The sequence below is a fragment of the Pteronotus mesoamericanus genome, unplaced genomic scaffold, assembly GCF_021234165.1.
Source record: "Pteronotus mesoamericanus isolate MK-2021 breed Mesoamerican mustached bat unplaced genomic scaffold, CSHL_Meso_final contig_20, whole genome shotgun sequence".
NCBI lineage: Eukaryota > Metazoa > Chordata > Mammalia > Chiroptera > Mormoopidae > Pteronotus > Pteronotus mesoamericanus.
In genome coordinates this window covers 96244573-96265949 of record NW_026555085.1, presented here as the reverse complement: position 1 = coordinate 96265949, position 21377 = coordinate 96244573, and the positions used below count along the sequence as shown (strand labels likewise).

The window sequence follows — 21377 nt, the reverse complement described above, 5'->3', positions numbered from 1 at the left end:
TATTGGTATGCCAGAAAGCTATTTTAAATCCTGTTATAAAACAAAACAACAGTAAAGTTGGAGGACTCTCTGTACTAGAAATCTCTGACTGGCTGTAGACTCCCAGAACGTACATGCTGAAATGCGCTCTGCTGTGAAGTGACCGTGTCAGCCAGCTTGCCCGCAGGCTTCTTGTCTTCTCAGCATCTTCCACTGGATTCCACTGATAGGCTCAGTCATGACCTTTGATTGGTGGGGGTCGTCATGCTGATTGTGGTCAAAGGTGAGAAATATAAAGAGTCCTTTTTTAGTGCTTCTAAAACCTAAATAGTATCAGAGTTTACAGTATTATCTATGCCCAGAGATTCTGCTTTTGTAGATCCGGTGTGGGGCTCAGGAGTTTGCATTATTATAAAATTGCTTAGGTGACTCTGATAAGGAACCGGGACTAAAAACTTGCTGAAGAAAATGTGGTCCTGGACTTACTTCTGGCTACTAAGCTTCTGCTTTTCTTGCCTTGTCCCCCATTTCTAGTAATTAAATCCTGGATGTGTTTTCCAGTTCCTAGGACACACTACCTAGACTGCTTTTAAAACTTCGGGCTTTACTTCGTTATTTCCCATTGACTTTCTCCCCACTTCAGTCTCCCTGGACGTTATTTCAATCTGCTCTCCTCTGTTAGTCAGGATCCAGTCAAGAAAGAGAAGCTATACCAGATAATTTAATAAGATTCAATATGAAGAATTGTCAAATACTAGAGAACTGAAAATTCAAGTAGTCACAACTAGTGATTCACAGTGGTTGTAACTGCAGAAAGTCATTTCACTCCCACAATTAGGATAAAAGAGAATAGACTGAGATTACTAAATTTAGAAGTTACTAAGAGAGCTTTGTAGTGTTGGGATCCAGACTTATGAGGAAGGGGTTTCCTGGGTACAGCTGGTACCCAGGGACCTACCTGAGGGCACTCATAGAACTTGTGAGGCCTGAAGGTGACAACATGGATGGATTAAAATCTCTGCTCTTGAGATGTCCACAAGGTAGTGGGGAAAGTGACGATATGTGTAAGCAATTTGCAAACTGCAAAGTACTGGATGAAAGTAAATATCTACAATAAATTTTAGTTTATATTTATCATGACCATTCAAATAAAATATTCTGGGGCAGAATATTTAATGTCTTCTGTCTCATTTCCAACTATGTGCTAGACTACAGGACTTGATTTCTGATTTGAAATGTACAGTAGTCATGCACAATCTTACACATCACAGTCAACTTTTAAGTCAGCTTGACTAGGACCCAGATTTATTCAAAGTAGTAGAAAAGTTTCAGAGTCCCCCTCATTTGTATTCAGTATCTATTTATTCAGTCTAACTCCCCTGAGTTTATTTCAGATGGTTCTAGAGCCTATATTAGCTTCTTGGAGATGGGACAGGGTACTGTTGTTGTCATACCTTTTGAGATATTTTAGACACACTGAGCAAAAATTAAGTTATTAAATACAGGGAAGAAAATATAAGCTGTTTTACTTATTTGTGAGTATACCTTTTTGCCTCAGGGGCAAGAAACTACTTATTACAAAGTTTAAGAGTCAGCAAACTGGTCATTAAAAATATACAAATGACATAATAGTTTCAGGTGGAAAATAGTTTTCTATCAATCTCTCTCAGCTCTACTTGTACACAAAGGAGATAAAGTCAACATTTATCATCTGATTATGAAAGAACATGACATTTAAGTATGAAACAATGGGCGCAGAGAATACTTTCTGATTCAGGATAATGATTTTTTTGGCTGCACCATTTTAACCCATAAATCAGCTGATTCATATAAATGTCACATCAATATTCTGCATTACGTTAAAAAAGAAATATTCTACAAATATATGCAGGCAGGATCTCTCCCTGTAATTAGCTTCTTATTTGTGCCGTTCACCCTGCAATCCACTAAAATAATTCTTTATGCTAATTACATAATATTTCATTGTTAGCACAGTGTGCAATGGTGCTGTCACACTTAACAGAAGTTGGATCCTTAATCCAGACCTTTTGGAAAACAAAGTGCATTGCCTGGCAAATAGTACTTACAAAGTACTTGTTTATTTATTGAATATGTTTATACTTAAAACATGGATAAGTACTTTTTAAATAACACATTTTATTAGTGTGATATATTACTCAACAATGTGCATCCTGAATAGCCCAGTATTTCCCTGGAATCCTCATTCTTAAATCTAAAATTATAAATAAATAACACTAAAATTACTTGATATAATTTAATGAGATGACTCATCAGATGTTATGAATTATGAACACAGTCTATGTTTAAAATATTTATGGTGTTATTTTGCAATTATTTTCATTTTCCTAAGAGCAATTCTCATGGTTAATAGTAATAATAGTAGTAAACCTTTTTGAGTCTGTTATATATGACAAGTAATGTACTAAAATCTTTACATGATTATTTCACTTAAAACAACATGTTTATTAGTAAGACTATTCTTTTTCTTATTCTATAGATTAGAGACACTAAGGATTGGAGGGATTAAGTAAATTGCTAGAAAATACCCAGTTAGTAGGTGGTGGAGCCAAGATTCAAGGCTGGATCATACACCAATACCCATTTTGTTAATCACTGTACTATGTGAAGTAGAATATAACATCAGGAAAAAAAAGGGTGCTTTTTAGTTGTAACAGAAGACCAAATGTTTTGAGAAGTAAACTGAAACAAACACAGATGTCTTCTGCTATTACATAATTTATTTCTTACTAAGGAAGTACTTTAAGAATACGATTAGAACTTAAAAACTATTTAATGTATTGGATATTTGCAGTTTGAAGTTCTAAAGGGCCTTCTCTTTGTACAGAGATGCAGAATAAGGAGTCTCAGGATGATTCAGGACTGTCTCATTGTCTTTGGTGTCTTCAGGTGGTCCTTTGAAACCAGTCATTTAAGGTGTATTATATTATTCATGTAATGTGCTTATTTGCAATTATGTACCTTCCTTGCATTAATTAGTTTTTTTGCCATATACATCAATAATAAATTTCCCCTTTGAAAATGAATATTATAGTATGTTATTGTAGAGGATTTTTCTTTCTAAATAAATGGTGGAAACCACCACCTCATAAGTGAACATTTGTTCATTTTAGGCACTACAAGATTTAGAAAAAGTGATTAAAGTGCTGACCTTGGGTGTCTTGAGAGAAAGAAGTGAACCATTACCCTTTTGAAAATTCTCTACAAATGTTTCTGTGCTGAAAGTGAAGATGTGCAACTTTCCAGTGTTCAAGGAGTGAATTTTATATGGCCAAGGTCGACTGATAGGAAAAGTAGCCATCTTTTATATCTTTATTCATGTACTCTGGCCCTTTAAGCTTGCCCTGGATAGGCATGAGCATCATGGATCATGGATAAAGTTTTTTCAATGAGTCAATAAATGAACTAAAGAATGTGAGAGGCCCCTTCTAGAAGAGGAGACAGGATCTTGAGATACATGCTTAGGTGAAGGGATATCAAACTGAGTGACACCATCAGCTGTGAGACATGAGGTCAGGTCTGGAGTAGCAGTCACTCTGCTCTGATGCCAAGTCACCCATCACAGACCCTCAAGTGTCTCCTCACCCTCCACCCTTACCCTGTGTAGGGTCAGTCTGGGTTCTCAGAACAGGAGTAGGGTCGGGTGTTCACGAACATCAGCGATGGATAATGAAGGTTAAGAAGCCAGAGCTAGGCAGATTCTGGTATTTTTCTTCAAATTTGCTTTGAAATAAATAAGTGTTTAAGATAAATTTAACATTGAATACTATGGGGGACTCCGGCCTGTGAAGTCCCCCGATTCGCCGCAGATGGAAGAGTGATTCCAGACGTCATTTGCCTGTCAAGGGAGGGGAAGGTGATTCCCTCTAGTGAGGAATGCTCTGAGCCCCGGTGCTCAATGGCTTTTATCAAGAGGGTTGCAAGTGGGGGACAAGTAGCAGGAATGTATAGGTAATCTAATTATATCAGTAACTGAAGCTTACAGAGAATGGCTGATGTTTAAAGAAGACAATGGCAGGAACACACAGAATTGCTTGGGTCTGAGAAGAGCAAACATTATGGTGCCAGGTGGGATTTGGGTCAGGATCCAGACATTTTGTAATTTCTTTCCCAGCCTTGAGCTGCTTATCTGGTATAGGATTTACAGAGCTTGAGGGAGAAACAAAGCCTGCTTCAAGGAGTGTAATTTACTTCTAGGCCTGATTTCCCCTGGGGGCCCTCAGAGTTATTATTGTGTCCTGCTACCAACCGCATTACCAGTGTTTCAGCCAAGTCTTACCGGGCCTCTCCCAGGCCCCAGCTTGCGCGGGACTGTAGTCCCCGATGCCATTCATAGCGGCCCGCGACACAATACTATTTCAACTTTTGAAACAAGTTTTTTCTCTTAATGTTATTATTGTAATTAAGTTATATTAGTTGCTGTATAGGCCTTATTACATGTTCCTACAGGCATAAATCATACCCTGAGATTCCACGGAGCACTGAAAATTAGGCATATAGATGAGTGACCCAAGAAAGTTTCTGCATATATTTCCAAAGAAGTTTTGACTTCTGGCTAGACTTGAAAAACTGTTCCTTCAGATCTTGGAAGTTCATTACACATTCAAACCCAGCACTATTTTCTCCCAAATGAAGGTTTATATATTGGCAGTCTTTCATTATAAAATAGGAGCTAGAGTTTTATAGCTTGAGTCATCCTTCCAAATAGGCAGCTGGTCTCTTTTACCAGCTGATATTCCGTATTAAATTGTCCCCCAGATATTCATCAGAATGGCTTGCAGCATTGACCCTACATTTACCTCATGTCCCTTTTGCGGCTCATTGTCAATTTGCACAATGGAGTCCGGGCGACAGCTGCAAATTTTCTGGTTATCCACATAGCGTATTTGTCAGCAATTACGCCTGAGCTTCTCTTTTCGCATTTGTAATCTCAGTACAGGGTAGTGATAGCAAATTAATTATTACAATGATCTGGACTGGGCACTCCCTTCCCTGTAATGCAAACTGAAGTTCTTCCAATTCTTGGATCATTATAACCACCGAGAAGCACACATAAAGAATCTGTGGCCTAATTATTGTAGGTCCCTCACCAGAGACCTGAGTTGGGATTCCTGCTGTCTTTCTTGACCCTCTTCAGCTGCAGATGTGAATACTACACCCTTCTCCCATAAGGATTTTCTCCTCAGGTTGATCTATAGCTTTATAAGCATAGCACATTATAGCTCAAACCAAGATTAAAATTTTAAAGTATGAATCTCCAGTAGACAGGACTACATTGCGTTAAAACATAGTAAGTAAATTTAAACAGAAGAATTTTTTTCCTTTGAAAAATATTTAAATTAAAAAAAAACTTTTGACCTCTATATGTTTTGAAATTGTTTGTGGCTCCTAAAATTTTCATCCCAACAGTGGTATTTTTTTTTCTTTAAATTCTAGATAAATTAACTACATGTGTTTATTGCTCAAACAGTGCTTTTCAAATTTTTCTTTTTTTAAAGTGTATTTTATTAATTATGCTATTACAGTTGTCCCATTTTTTTCTCCCCTTTATCCCTCTCCACCCTGCACCCCTTCCCTGCAGCACTCCCCACCCTTAGTTTATGTCCATGGGTCATACATATAAGTTCTTTGGTTTCTCCATTTCCTATACTATTCTTAACCTCCCCCTGTCTATTTTGTGCCGACCAATTATGTTTCTTATTCCCTGTACCTTTCCTCCTCATTCTCCCTGCTCCCCCACACCACTGATAACCCTCCATGAAATCTCCATTTCTGTGATTCTGTTCCTATTCTAGTTGTTTACTTAGTTTGTTGTTTCTTTATGTTGGTTTTTTTTTAAGTTTTCTTAAGTTTTCTCTCTTTATGGCCTTTGTTTTATAATCTATCTTGTCTGATATAAGTATTGCTACCCTGGCTTTTTTTTTTCCCCTATTCATTTGCTTGGAATATTTTTTTCCATCCCTTCACTTTCAGTCTGTGTAAGTCCTTTGTTCTGAGGTGGCAGCATATCTAGTAGGCAGCATATGTGTGGGTGATGTTTTCTTATCCATTAAGCTACCCTACGTCTTTTGATTGGAGCACTTAATCCATTTACATTTAAAGTTATTATTGATATGTACTTATTAATTTTTTCCCCCTTGTACTTGTGTTCCTTTCTTTTGCACTCTTTTTCTTCATCTTCTTAAAGCAGTCCCTTTAGCATATCTTGCAGTACTGGGATGGTGGGGTGTATTCTTTTAGCCTTATTTGTCTGGGAAACTTCTTATTTTGCCTTCCATTTTAATTGAGAGCCTTGCTGGGCAGAGCAGTCGTGGTTGCAGGCTTTTGTTTTTCATTACTTGGAATATTTCTTACCATTCCCTTCTGGATTGTAGTGTTTCTGTTGAGAAATCAGCTGCTAACCATATCGGGATTCCCTTGTATGTTACTATATGCTTCTCCATTGCTGCCTTTAAGATTTTCTCTTTGTCTTTTATATTTGCAATTTTAATTATGATATGGCTTGGAGTGGATCTCATTGGGCTCCTCCTGAATGGGACCTTCTGTGATCCTGGACTTGTGTGACTTTTTCTCTCCTCAAATTAGAGAAGTTTTCCATCATTACTTTTTCAAACAAGTTCTCTATCCCTTGCTCCTCTTCTCCTTCTGGAATCCCTATTATATGGATATTATTACGTTTCAGGTTGTCCTGCATTTCCCTACTGCCTCTTCATTCTTTTTGAGTCTTTTTTCATTTTCTTGCCCTTTCTGGGAGCTTTTTTCTATGTTGTCCTCCAGCTTGCTGATTCGATCCTCTGCTTTCGATTCCTTCTACTGTGTTCTTTAATTCAGAAATTGTATTCTTCATTTCCTCTTGTCTCTATTGATCGTTTCTATGTCCTTTTTCATGCTGACATAGTTTGCAGTAAGTTCCTTGTAGTTCCCCTGTAGTTTTTTGTAATTCTCTGAGCTCACTGAGCTCATTGAGCTTCCTTAGAATCATTGTTTTGAATTCAGTATCTGATAGTTTACTTGCCTCTATTTCATTTAGTTCTCTTTCTGGATATTCCTCCTTTCTCTTAGTTTGGGGGGGGGGGTTCTTTGTTTTCCTATTATTTGTGAGACTTTTCTACTTTTGCTTCTGCTTCTAAAATTGATCTGTCTTGACTTCCTGACTTTGTGGTGTGAACTTCTATGGTAGCAGACCTGTGAGATTCAGTGGTGCAGTCTCCTTGATCTCCTAAAGGTGCTGCTCTTAGGATGCCTTTTATGCTGTTTATGTTAGCTTTCTAGAAGTAATTGGTTTTGATTGTTGTTTGATCATTCTTTGGTGGGTCCTACCCTCCAGCTGGGTGATAGAGGTCACTGCCCACCACGTCTTGTGTGTTTTTATGCAGGTGTTGCCAGAACAAAACCACAAAACCCAGGAAACAAATGCACATCTGTAAAAAATAACTCTCCCATGCAATCCTACTAACAGCAAATGAATCAGTATTAAAAAGGCTGTAAAAAAAAATCAATACTGTTGTGAGAAAGGGGAGAAATAAACTATTGTATAAAATCTAATCACTTAATATCCACAAACTTGATGGAATGGAAATGAATGTTAAAAAGCTATGTGGTAAAGAAAATATCGTAAATCATGGAGAAGACCATAGTGGATTTCATCTCAGTAGCCTTTAGTATTTACCACTGTTTTTCCTTTCTGGATATGCCTCTGATGATGTCAGATGTTGACCCCATCTGACCTTAGGCAGTCTGCTCTACACTTCCAGGAATCTGCTGTTTGTGGCTGTCTCCTTCAGTGGTTAATCTAGTCACTCTGCACTCAACAGTCAGGCTTAGACACCACAGGGCAGGGTAGAGTTCCTCCTGGGGGCAGGGCTATTGTTTCTTATCATGCTGCTGCCACTCAGGGGAGTGGTCTGCCTGAGCAAGAGGCTGCTGTTGTATGGGGGAGGAGTCAGCACCAGCATCCTACTGGCTACTCCCTCAGTTCTCCCCGCAAAGCCTCTTTCTCCAGTCTCTCCTCAGGTGGCTCCAGCCCTGTCTGCCCCCACTTTTGCTGGAGTGCAGGGTAAGTGGCTACAAATAAAAATTTATGCGTTGGCCCTTTAAAAGGCTCTTTATATCTCCAGCCACCTGTCTCTGGCAGCAAGAAGCCCTGCCACTTTTCACAGCTGTTTGTTATCTGTGTACTTTTTGGGCTCTGGTGCTGTAGGCTGAGGATCCCCGCTTATGGTTTAGACCCTGCTCTTCTCAGGGGGATTCAACTGCCCATTTAAATATCCTTCTGGCTCTGCTGTCTGTGGACACCCAGCCAACCTTCTTGAGTCTCCACCACACTTCTTACTGGTCAAATTGTGCTAAAGCTGATTATTCTGTCTGTCTGAGGTTTTAAGTCTTCTCTCTTGTCATTGTTCAGTTATTTGTTCTGGGTGATTTCTTCACAATTGAGTTGTAATTCCAGATTGGTCCTGGAAGGAGGTCAGTGTGACTTTCATGCACTCCTCTGCAATCTTGCTCCTGCAATCTCTACTTGTCTTTATAAACCTCTCCTTTTCATAGTCAAATCATTGCTAACAGTATCCTTCATTCAGTACCCTAATATAATCCATATACTCTTTTGTCTATTGCAGTTTGGTTTCTGCCCAAACATATTTATATAAGCTTTTTTCTAAGATCAAGAATTACTTTCATGTTGCCAAGTCCAATGAACATTGTTTCATTATAATTTCATTTGACTCTCAGCATCATTAAAATCATTTTCCACTTCCATCTTTTGAAACTCTCAGCTTTTAAGATTCCACTTTTTTTTTTTGGTTTTTCTTCCTTTTTATTTATTTATTTTTTCTGCTTCTTTTTAGTTACCTACTTGGCTCCTTTTTTCTACTTGGTTCTTAGAAAGTCTGGACTCCAGGAGGAACATACTTAGACATGACTTGGGATTCCAGTTGTGAATAAAAGAATGAAATAATGACAAATGAATAAGTTATATAATCATTCTTTGGACTTCAGAAGATCAAGGAAGACCCTCTATGCCTACAAAACAACCCCCTCACCCCTACTCAGCCTACTAAGTAATACCTAAAATTGTTAGTAGGAAACAGAGTTTTGAAGGCTATTTTCACACACAGAACAAGCTAGGAGTCAGAAGATTTGCATAAAGCTCTAACATATGTTAGTTTGTGACCCTAATATATGTCAATTTATCAGCTCACTGTTGTTAATAATAATGATAATAATAATAGCAATAATACTTTAGAATTATTATGAGAATCAATTGTAAAATAATGTGTAAAAATCTTTGTAAATCATAATACACAATACATTGCTTAAGAGTATAATTTTTCCTGGGTAAGTTATATATGGACCATTGTTCATTCTAAAGGATCTGTCTGCCAGGTCCCTAGACCTTAAATTAAGACCATGCACATATCAATCCCTTGCTGTCCAATAAAGATAAACTATATTTAGAATTGTTCTGGGTTGTTATCTGGGTCTTCCCTGTCTTTTCATATTAACTTCACTGTTTCTCCAATATAAAAAGAGTTCTTGGACCACTTTTTGAATAAATCCTCCTCAGATTGTTGCAAGCCTTTGGTTAATTTTTAGAGTTCTAAAAACGTTGATGTTTTGACAATTTTTGCCAATATTCTCACTGGTTTTATGAACATATCTTTTCAAAGGTCCTTAATTTGCCATTCTGGAAGTCAATACCCTTTTTTGACTTATTTATTTATTTATTTATTTATTTATTCCTTTTTGCTTTCTTATTAAGTTGAAAGTGGTTTCTTTATGTTCTGATACAAGCCCATTGACTAATATGTCTTTTGTATATTTTCTCCCCGTCTATATTTTGCTTGTTATTTTATTTATGGTAGTCTTTGAAGAGTAAAGTTTTCCATATTCATGTAGTCCAAGGTATGTTTTTTCTTCTTTTATGATTCTGGCCTTTTTTTTAGCTTTATCTAAGAAATCTTTGGCTATTCCAAGTTTGCTAAGATTTTTCTCCTGTTCCCCTTAAAATGTTTTATAGTTTTTGGTTTTATGTTTAATCCTATAATCCATTCACATTAATCTATACGCATTACATGAGGTAAGGATTGATGTTTAATCCTCTCTGTATGTATATCCCTTTTTTCGTAAAGCAAAAATTATATATCTCTAACATATATGTAGAAACGCTGCAATTTAGAGCCAATTTTTGCTTTTTTTATACCCTTAATTTTTTAAAATCAATCACTTTTGATTTACCCTAGAGAGTCCCATACTCAATATGGCAAATGTGCCTCTTCTCTCTACTCAACTTACAGTCTCCCAACACCTCTGCTGACATAGCTACCACTACTTTTTAGTGATTACAAGATTGCCTATATGTTCATATTTATAGATCTTTATAATAAAATTCTGAGCAATAGTTATAATTCATAGTATATAATTGTCATCTTATAGCCTTAATTGGTTGGTTAGGACCTTGCAGTATAAGAACATTTTGGCTTGACCTGACATCAGCTCCAATTTAGTTAACTACATTGTTAAGCCTCCTGGTCCACAAAGATATATAAATGTCAAAAATGAAAAAAGCGTACATGGGAGTGGATAGATAGTACATTTATTTCTCTCTACCTTCCACTCCACACTCCTAAAGAAAAAGAGAAGAAAACATCACAAAGATTCTGAGATTTTGTCAGGTCAACTTCAATTATTTAGAACTAAAATGCCTACTGATGAATTACAGTCAGCCGCACTCCACGAGTTCAACTGGCATCCATACATTGTGCTCAACAACCCACACTCCCTGACTGTGGTCTCCCTTCAGGCTGTGCGAAATGTTTCTAATTTCAAAACCACATCTCTGATTCTCACAAAACATGAAATTACAATTTTCTAAAATTAAAATAATGTGTTAAGAGAATTCTGCTTGTCAGGTTTATGAAGAATAAGAATCTAAATAGAACATGTTGAGATATAAAGTGACTTGGCAAATAAAAATATATGTAGCATAAATTAAAAACCAGATAAGAAACCATTGAGTCAAATAGTCTTTCTCAGCTGTTGAAATATTACTAGAGAGAAGTAAATGAGTACAAAGAAGTCAGAAAAAATTGAAGACAGGTGAAATAAAAGCAGGTAAAGATAGAACACAACAGGGTTTATTCACAGAAATATTAGGGTTTTTTTGTTTTTTAACACAGAATTATCTGGATGTACAGAAGAGTAAAAAATTTAAAAAATAATAGTAAATTAGAGGGGGAAACTTTAAGATTGAAATAAGAAAGTCTGCTAATCCCAACACCTTGACACGTTCCTAACACAAGAAATGAATGTTCTCCAAATGACAGGAGCTGAGGGATGAAGATTTTTGCAGAAAGTGCTAAGGCTACATTAAGGAATATTCTGCCCTCTGGTTAAAAAAACAACTGGAAGGCAGAGCAACACTTTCTATATCTAAAACAAAAGTATTCTTGTTATAGTCTTCTATTATTCTTACACCCTCCAAAGAAGTACTTCCATTTGCTAAACATTGTAATTTTTCCTGTTGCTATTTTAAACTGACTTTGGAATTACATGATTTAAAAAATGCTCTTGTAGACAATTCTTTGAAATAAAACCAAAATCAAGATAAACTAAACAAAATAAGGGTTGCACATTTCTTCGGTTATATGTTTACTATGTTTTTATTTTCAGGTCCTATATTATCTACAACAAATTTTATTTTAATAGCAAACTTTGGACTTGTCATGGATATATAATCTCATTGAAGGAAAAACGTTGCTTCTAGATACTTTATTATTATTGATGGTTGCCCCTCATATTGGCTGTGTATACCCTCCTGTTACAGTTGAGACTTGATTGCTGCTGGAACATCAATGAGAGGGATTTCGCCCCAGGCTTATCAGCCAGGAGGACTGGCTGTGACTACCATATAGGATCTGCTGTGCGGGAGTCCATCCATGGAGCAGGAGCTACCTTCAGCAGGGCTCTGGTGCCCACTGAGTTCACCCCCTAACTGTGTTGCCTTTGTAGGTTGTTGAGAGGTGCTTTGATGTGGTCTGAAGTGATCGGACATTATTCACCGGGTGCTCTGGCTGGCTCTGTGGTTTTCTGGGAGATGAGGCCAGAGCCTGGAGCCACTTGTGTCCTGCCTGGGACCACCGAGCATGAGCTACAAAGTGATGTGCATATGGCTGCTACATGTGCTGGGCTTGGAGGTGCCCAGGCAAGGCCAAGCTCAAAACCAAGTCTGGCTGTGCTAGTGCCAGGGCCTGGGCTACCTAGCACAAGGTACAGGCATGCAGAGGCCAAATACTGAGTGTTTGAGAGAGTTTCAGAAAGCCTGAGTGATGAGACAAGGCAAGCTTTTTGCATGGAAAATCCACTAGAAACAGCTTATATAGGCCAGTGAGTTGGGTGGGGCAGGATATCTGGGACTCACCTGGATGGAGCAAACAGTGTGAGCCAAGGTGGTGGAGACTCAGATATGGCACTGGAGTGCCAGCCCTTGTGGGGAGAGGACTCAGCAAAGAAACAATGGCCTCTGCCAGAACTTCTCTCTAGGAGAAAGCTGCCCCTCCAGCTCTTACCCTGAAAACAGACAATTCACATCCCCCCCATATGTCCCTGGTGCCTTTTGAGTTGTTGCCCCAGTGCTGGAGCTCAAAGGAAGGGCATCTGAGTAAGTCTGCTCTGCTCTTTCCACGGTACTGCCTGGTACTCTAGCAGCCCTCATCTCAACTCAGCCACGACCCCTGCTGATCTGTACAGCCATAAGCTACAGAGGCTTCTCTCCCTGCCTCCGGAAACCTGGGTGTGGGAACCTGGTGTTGGGCTGGGACCCCTCACATTTCAGGGGGAAACTCTGCAGCTGAGATATCCCTCCCATCTTTTATCCACACACATGTGTGTAGGACCAGCTAGTTCCGCATCTCTACACTTCCTACCAGTATCCATGTGGCTTGTTCTTAGTATCCTTAGTTTTAGGACTTCTGTTCAGATTGATTTCAGGCGGTTCTGTATGATGGCTGTTCTATAGCTGAGTGGTAATTTTGATGTGGTTGTGGGAGGATTTGAGTATTGCATGTACCTATGCTGCCATCTTGACTGGAACTTCACATATAAATCTTAATATCATAACAAGGGAGAGTGAAACAATCAAACAACAGGTACCATCTGAAGAGATGCAATGGGAAGTACACACAGCTACCTGGGAAATATTCTTACTAAAATAATTTGGTGAGGTCTCAAGGTCTAACGTTGCAGTTCATAAAAAAATGTGAAATAAAATAACCTGATTTTATATTTATCTATTTATTTTAAAGTAAATTTATTGGGATAAAATTGGTTAAAAAGATTATATAGTTTTCAAGCACACATTTCCATGACACATGATCTGTCAGCTGCAGTGTGTGTTCCCTGCCCAAAGTCCGATCGTCTTCAGTCACCAAATATTTGTCCCTCTCACCCCCCTTCCACTCCCTCATCTCCTACCCTCAACTTGTACTTCTAACAGTAGAGCTAGTGATTACTGGTGATTATCACTGATTACTAGAAACTACTGGTAGTTCCAGATTAGTTTCTCCCTGCGTAACCATGTGTTCTAATTGCAGAAAATAAGAATGAACACGTTTTGCCCTGTGATACTGCTTCTTTGTTAAAGAATTGGGTCTTCATGATTCTTTCTCTATCATTTATTTATATCATTTTGGTAAGAATTTAAGACCCATACATGAAATTTAAAAAATACCTCCACATACATCTATTTTTTTCTTTGTTTATATTACTATAATACTAACTTTTAGCTTAGCACATGAAAAAAACAAACAAACAAAAAACATCCCCCATACTTTTGTTTGCAAATGACTGTGATTAAAACTGTGTTCCAGTCAAGGGGATGTTAGCACAATATACCAGTTGAAAGAGAACTAACATATGCTCTTTGCTTCCTTTTCTCCATGCCCCTTCTTGTATCCTGCTGCCTAGAATGAGATGTGATGGCTGGAACTCTAGCTGCAATTTTGGATCATGAAGAGAAGGGCCGCACCCTAACAGATGAGGTCTGAGCTGGAAGGGGTTTAGATTCTGAGGGCTTCATGGACCAGAACGCTCAAAATAACCATGACATTTTACTTCTGGCCTATGTGAGAAAGAAATATTCTCTCTTATTTAAGTCACTGTTATTTTAGGTCTCACATAAAATCAAACATAATCCTTCCTCAAACTTCACTAAGTGTCTGGAACTTTAAAGCTAAAATGAGCTACTGCTGTATCATTTAACATCTTTCACTTCCAAAAAGCCTCATATAATTGTGATTAGCTTAGTATTTTAAATACCAACTTAAGAATTCACAAATATTATTTGCAATGTGAACGTCCGAGCAAATAAATCACATGTACAAAATGGCATTTTATTTGGTTTGCATTTAGTTTATTTTATTTGAAGATGTTTTCTTGAATTAGTTCTATATAAATCAAAATAGAACTACTTCACCTATTCATTTTTCTTCTAGAATTCTGAAAAAGAAAGAATTTGTATGTAAGCACGAAGATATTTTTATTTACAGCATCTCAATTTCATTCACGTATCCGCTTATTAGACCCACATCTATTTCTCTTTGGCCCTCGCCGACAGCTGGTGAAGGAGATCATGTCGAGCGATGCCAGGAGGGCACCTTCTAGAGGCCTGATTGTCAGGAAGGGAACTGGGATGTGAAAGGACTCCCTGATCAGTTAGTTACTAATAATTACCCATTCGTAATTTTCACAGATGGCTGGCCCACACGATTTCCTATTAAAAGAATTTGTCCAAAGCTACCCATTCAAAAAAGAAAAGAATAAAGGGAAGAACCTCATAAATAATGTTATAATTTGGAAAAGACAGAATGATTAAACCTCTTTTAAGTTTTGGTGCCAGCTTGGTTTAATAGAGAAGTCTTCTTATTATAACTAATTTTTTTCAAGAAGCTATATGAGATTACCATTCTTTTTGAGCAAAGAGCTCATTTCTCTGAAGTCTCCATTTAGGAACATGAGTGGGCGCACATAGTACCCCTGACCATGTATGTCTCTTAGGAGTGAAAGGTAATCAGTAGACACAAGCCACCAACTGTGTAGGTGTCTTCCCAGACACTCTGTCCATTAGTGAGAATTCTCATGAAAACCAGGAACTGAATAAGACAATGAATTATATTCAGTCTGAGCTTGGGTCTAGTTTAATCTTCTTAATTTTTTCAGAGTTGTAGTCAAGCCTATCTTCATGTTTTATAAAGAAAGTTTTATAGTAACACAGCTACTCTCATTCATTTTACATATTATCTATGGCTGCTTTCATGCTATAAAAGCAGATTTGAGTAATTGTAGCAGAAACGACATAGACCAAAAGTTGAAAATATTTACTGTGTATCCTTTAGGAAAAAAATTGCCAACCTCTGATCTAGTGATAGCATAAATTTCACTGGGCAAAGTATTACAAACATGACCTAGTGTAAGCATTAATATACTCAGGAATGCAATATGATTTGTATACACAGAAGCAATTTTGATAAGTATATCACTTAACAAAGGAAAAAAACTATATATATTTTCTCTACTAAAAATGTCTCTATAGTGAATGCTAATGGAGTCATAGTACCTACACTCACTTTATAGGTAAATTTCACTTATGCTGCATGATGCTTGCTAGGTTTCAAGGAATACACTTAGACCCAGAGAGCCCTGTGTTTTCACAATAACAAGCTGTGCTATGATTTGGTGCATTTCTCTATACTTAAAGGAGATGCTGGCAGTCAATCGTGAGACAAAACCTTAAATTAATAAAAGCTCGATTCTCAAAGAAAAAGTCAGTTTTTCTCATTAGTATGAGTCAGTCTCCTCAATTTTATATCTCAACAGAAGGATAGGAATGTCTGGGTAAACTAGGACATACAAAACTGTTACTCATTGTGATTTTTCTCTTTTATGCAATCAGCACCCTGCTTGAATCATTTTAAGCTGTTCATTGGGTTGCAGTTCCTTTCAGGTAGAAGTGTCCTTCTTACATAAGGTCTCATTGTGAAAAAATCTAAGATATTTCTTACCAAGTGACTTTTACCTCATCAAGTAACTAGATGATTTGTATAAGAACGTGGTAAGAATGCACAGATATACTCACCGCTGAAAATTTTTATCAGCTTTGCTCCAAAGAGTATTTTTTTATCATCTTTTTGCTGAGGTTTCAGGATTTTCTTCCTCTCTGCAGGCCAGGAAGAGAAAATTGTACATGTTAAGGCTCATAGATGAGAAAGAACCTAAAGATATGATAATGTGTAACTTATGCTATAGTCTATGCTCCATAAACTTGTCTGGGGGCTAAATAATTATCTTTAACATTAGTTATTATCTGTGAATAGATAATAACATAAAATAGCTTAAGTTATCCTTATAGAATTATAAGCAAGAGGGCAAATAAATCATATTGTCTGATCCCACCCAACCAAAATTGTCTATAAGTAACACTCACCATTTAAACAAAAATAAATGAAATAAAGAAGAGCATCCCATTTTCTATTTATTATGTTCCAATATGTACACACCCCAGTATGACACAGGTTTTATAGAATCTGAGAAGACAAGAACTCATAGCTTAATCTGGTAACAAAAGAAAATTGGAATGCATATAATTGGAGTCCATGTGATACCAAAGTGCTAACTGACTATACTTTACATGTTTTAAATATTAGCATTTTTGATAAAATTTGACTCCATTTCAGACTAGCTACCTCTAGATTCATCATGTCTAACCATGGAGGCACAAGAGAATCAACCTGGGAGTTCTGAGGAAAAACCAATGGCTGGAACCATATCCATAAAGGCACTAATTTCCTAGCAATAAGTTCTGGGTTGTTTCTGCAGCCAAGGTTGAGAATTATGCTTCAGAGTATAGATTGATTGAAAGATAGACACATCTGTAAGTCTCCATTCTGTAGCTTGTATTCTTAAAACCACTTATAATCTCTCATTTTCACAAGTTTTCAGTTTCTTTACTTTGGCATATCACCGAGGAGTTGTTTCAAGTATCTTAGGACTTCTTTTTTTTTTAGAAGGCGGACGTAGTTATCAGTGAAGACTGCATCAGAATGGCGTTTGACTGGTTCGTGGTCTTCTAAGATGTGTTTGCTAAGAAATGTGAGAAAAATAAAATAAAAAGTACATTGAAAAATACCTCCAAGTCTAAGGATGGGAGAGTAAAAAATAATCCAACATATTTTGGCACTTACTGGGAATGTCTTAAGACATATTCTGTATTCACTGAGTAAAGAATTTATCAAAAAATAAAGGAATATTTGAAGTTGTGTTCTGGGAGGAAACCTTCTTCATAAATAAATGCTGTTTTAGAAGCTATGCCACCTGAAAGGTTCCATCCAAATATTCACCTATTGACCATTTAAAGAAAGAATCTTCCAATGCTTGGTTTGAGCATGAAGTTAAAAATCAAGGACTATGGTTAATATTAAAATTTGCTTTAGTTTATACTGTGGCTTATTTATTTTTTACTGTGTCTACTTCAATTTAATTGCAGGTTTACAAATGGCTGCTACTAAAAAAATGTAAATATGTCAGAAACCAGTTAGAATTTTATTAACAGAAAGTCTTATTTCCTTAATCCATGGGATTGATATATTTTATTGAATATATTTACATTTATTAAAGAATATAAATTATTTTTAATTAAATTGAACATTATAAAAGTTATAAATTTGCAACAAAATCAGTAAATTATTAATAATGTAAATATAATTCTCAGATTACATAATCCTACTGTGTTTAATAAAAATAATAAATTCTCTTTACCCAACTCATTTTCCAATAAGAGACTCAAGGTATTTTTTGGCAGAAATTTGACCCAAGAGTCTGCTATAGTCCTTGGTGAAAACTGTATCAGCATGTCTGACATTCCTAAACAAGGAAAAAGGATAGCCGATATTTTGAAAATGGTTTTCTAAACTATTATTTGGGCTCCACCATTAAGAGAGAAAGTGTGAGGCGAACGTGATAACCACTACACTACGGAAACTCCTGCAAGGAAAATATGACCAGCAACACTGAAAGGAAAAGAAATCAACAGAGACAAGAGGGAAGGGGGGGGGGGCAGGGAAAGGGAAGGGAAGGGGAAAGTCAAGGAACATATAGCAAGGACTCATGGACAAAACCAAAGGGGAAGAGCTGAGGGAGGGAAGGTGGGAGGGGGCAAGGGAAAGAGGTGGGGGGAAGGCAGAGACAAATGTATTTAAAAAGTAAATAAATTAATTTAAAAAAAAAGAGAGAAAGTGATTAGCTTATGAAAGCTTCTCATAAAAACTTAATTCCTAAAGGAGATTTCCTAGTAACCTAAAAAAATGTATTTTCTTCTCACACCGAAATATATCCTATATTTTCAGCCCCAAATTTTAAAAAACTTAAAGAAATTAGCTTTTGTAGAAGTATGTCTCAACATTAAATAATGCTATCTGATAGAACTTATAAAACTAATTCTTCTCTAAGAAGTATTGGTGGGAGAAATGTAACATTTAAATTACTTTCTATTTCTTTATTCATGGTGCTTTATTTCTCCTACCCTTAATAATGATAGATATAAGGGGAAACAATCCTGATTTGTAGCAAAACCACTATTATTCTTTTGCTATTCTTTCTGCCAAAATATTAGAAACAAAAGCTCTTATACTAGGGAGGAACTTAGGGCTTATTAACCAACTATTCTTCCCAGATAAAGAAGCTTTTATATTTTGTCTTCAGTAGAGAGCTACTCTGTCTATATTCAAATGTTGCTCTGACAAATGGCTCTGTGATGGAATAGCTTTTATTATTAGGCACCTTTTCTTTACCTAGACATGAAACTATTGCCTTACACTTCCCCCTTTTTAGAATCCTAAGTGCTGAAGTTTTATTAGAACTAGTGCAACTTCTCATGTTGACATTTTGTGTAACAGAATGCAAGAGAATGACTTGTTCATCCTGGCTTGTTACAACCTCTCTACATGAAAGCCGTGACCAGCTGTATAAGCAGCAGTAAATCAGGCTGGGGAAACTGTACTGCTACACTGTAGAAACAGCTTCATGGAGACACAAAAATAAAACATGTATTTCAAAAATATGTGTTCAAAATACTACTCCATAAAAATGAACTCATCACATGAATGCATCATAATAGGGTGTGTGATTTTCAGCTAATGCATTTTTGCAAGATGTCAGTGTCTGCTTTTAATGAAGCTTGATCAGGTTCATCTGCTCCTTCATAGGGCAATCTGTCACCCAACACATTAGAAAAAAAGTACAATGAAATACAATACACTCTTTTCTCAGAAGGTGATGCTCATACTTTTACAGTCATTTTAAATAAGACAGAATTGTGGGGAGTATCATTCTATATTACACATATATTATTCTGATTAATGGGCTTCTGTGGTTTTTGAGACTGTAAATAATACATTTTTATTTATTTCCAAAATAGACACAACATAACTTTTACAACCTGTATGCTTCAGGTATGAGAATTACTCAGTTCATCTCAATCAGAGCATTAGGGAAAGTACGCTCCCTTGGTAATGTCTCCATGTTGCAAAGTTAAATTTCAAAAGGAGAAAAATTTTATACAAAATAGGCACTTTGACAAATTTTTAAATATTCAGTATGAACCATGGGAGCAATTTGTGTGTTTGTCGATGTTTAGTATCATTTATTGTGATATGTTTCTCTGTATTGATCAAGTCCAAAGCACCCCTCTCTGAGTAGTAACTCAAATTCCATGAATTTTGTGGGGTCTCTGATTTCTAATCTGATGGGTTAATGGGTTTTAATAAGGGATGTACAATGCTTCACTTGAAAGACTAAGTAGAGCCATGCCTACACATGGGATATGACTCTTTATAAATGCATACAGATCATTCTGAACACCAGCACACTATGAAACCTATGTGTATGCATATTTTCTCTGTTAGGGTAAACCTCCTAGGGCTGTGTTGGCTGCTGGGCACTGGTGCGTCTTTTGGTGATGCAGTCGCTGGTGGTCAGTAACAAGCAACCCTCTGTGAATACGAAGCCAAGCGATCAATGCAGACTTCAGCATTCTTATGACTACTGAATTGTGGTAATATAACCATTCAGCCAGAATCATTCTGTTTAGTATCAAAGCAACATAGACCTGACTTTAAGCATACTTCATGAAGAACATCAGGAATTAAGAGGTTATTCACTCTATTGAGCATAAAACTACATTGAGCAAAGAATCAGGAATGAAAAAATAAGCAAAAAAGGAAATGATGATTTTTGCCCCTAGATACAGTGGTGCCTGTAAACTGGAATGAAAGATCAAACTAATGTAGCTTTTATTTACTGTTTATTTCTTTAAGTGTATATTTCTTTTATTTCAGATGAAGCTTTAAATGAGTTGCATTATAATCTATGAATCTGAAATATAAAATACCACATAGAGGACAGTAAAAGTAAGGGTTCATAAGGGTCAAAACCATGTACATTAAAGTTCACTCATTGGGCAAAGGTGTCTCAGTAGACCAATCGTTCCACAATTCTTAATATTGGCAAATTAATTCTGCATAGATAGATCTCTCCAACATGGATACATATATACATACGTATGTTACTGGTCAACTACTATACTTTTGGTTCTTTACTGACTGATCTTACAAATAACCTAAATGAGGCAGGCAAGTAAATATCTATTTGTGTATCAGATACTGATCTGAACTGAGGTGACGCTGCATAAAAGCTCATTACTTTTCTAAAACTGGTTTCGAATGAATAGAAGCTCACATTTTCCTTCCCCCTTGTTTGGAAAGGTGTGCTGTCCTGTCCATAAAGCTAGTCACCGAGGCTGTGTCTTGCCCTTTGAGGAAATTTCAGGGCTCAAAAAATCCTGCAGACCTGATGTTGGACAAAACTTCTTGACTATGTCAACAAAGGGTTTAGTAAATAGTACATAATTTTTAAAAATTAAACTGTCCAAAATAACAGATATGAGTTCCCATTGAAATGACAAAGGACCATTCAGCAGCCTGAATTGAAAGAGAACCTACCCCAGAGCAGAATGGTCTGCGTGGGGAGCCCGCGCCACTGTCTGTGAGAAGAGCCCACTGCAAAGGAGCAGGAGCAGGAGCAGCCGGCAGTTCCTCTGGGTTTCCATCTCTGCACACGGAAAGGGAGAGAGTTTCGCATCAGGTGTCCCCCACAGGTGTCACCACCCAGGTAATTCTGAGTGTCTAGCAAATTCTGAAGGCTCTAGCAGAGAGTTTGCAAAAACTAATATTCATCTTATAGGAACAGTTAAACTGCCGTATTATTACTTTTCAAATCAAGGGGATTTCTCTTGGTGAAAAGTGCTGGAATAA

At 36.9% G+C, this 21377-nt stretch overlaps 1 pseudogene; it reads right to left on the bottom strand.

The window, feature by feature from the left end:
* The window catches only part of LOC129066948 (VIP peptides-like), a 28322-nt pseudogene extending 7150 nt beyond the window's left edge, over window positions 1–21172 (bottom strand).
* Window positions 21173–21377: the final 205 nt, after the last annotated feature.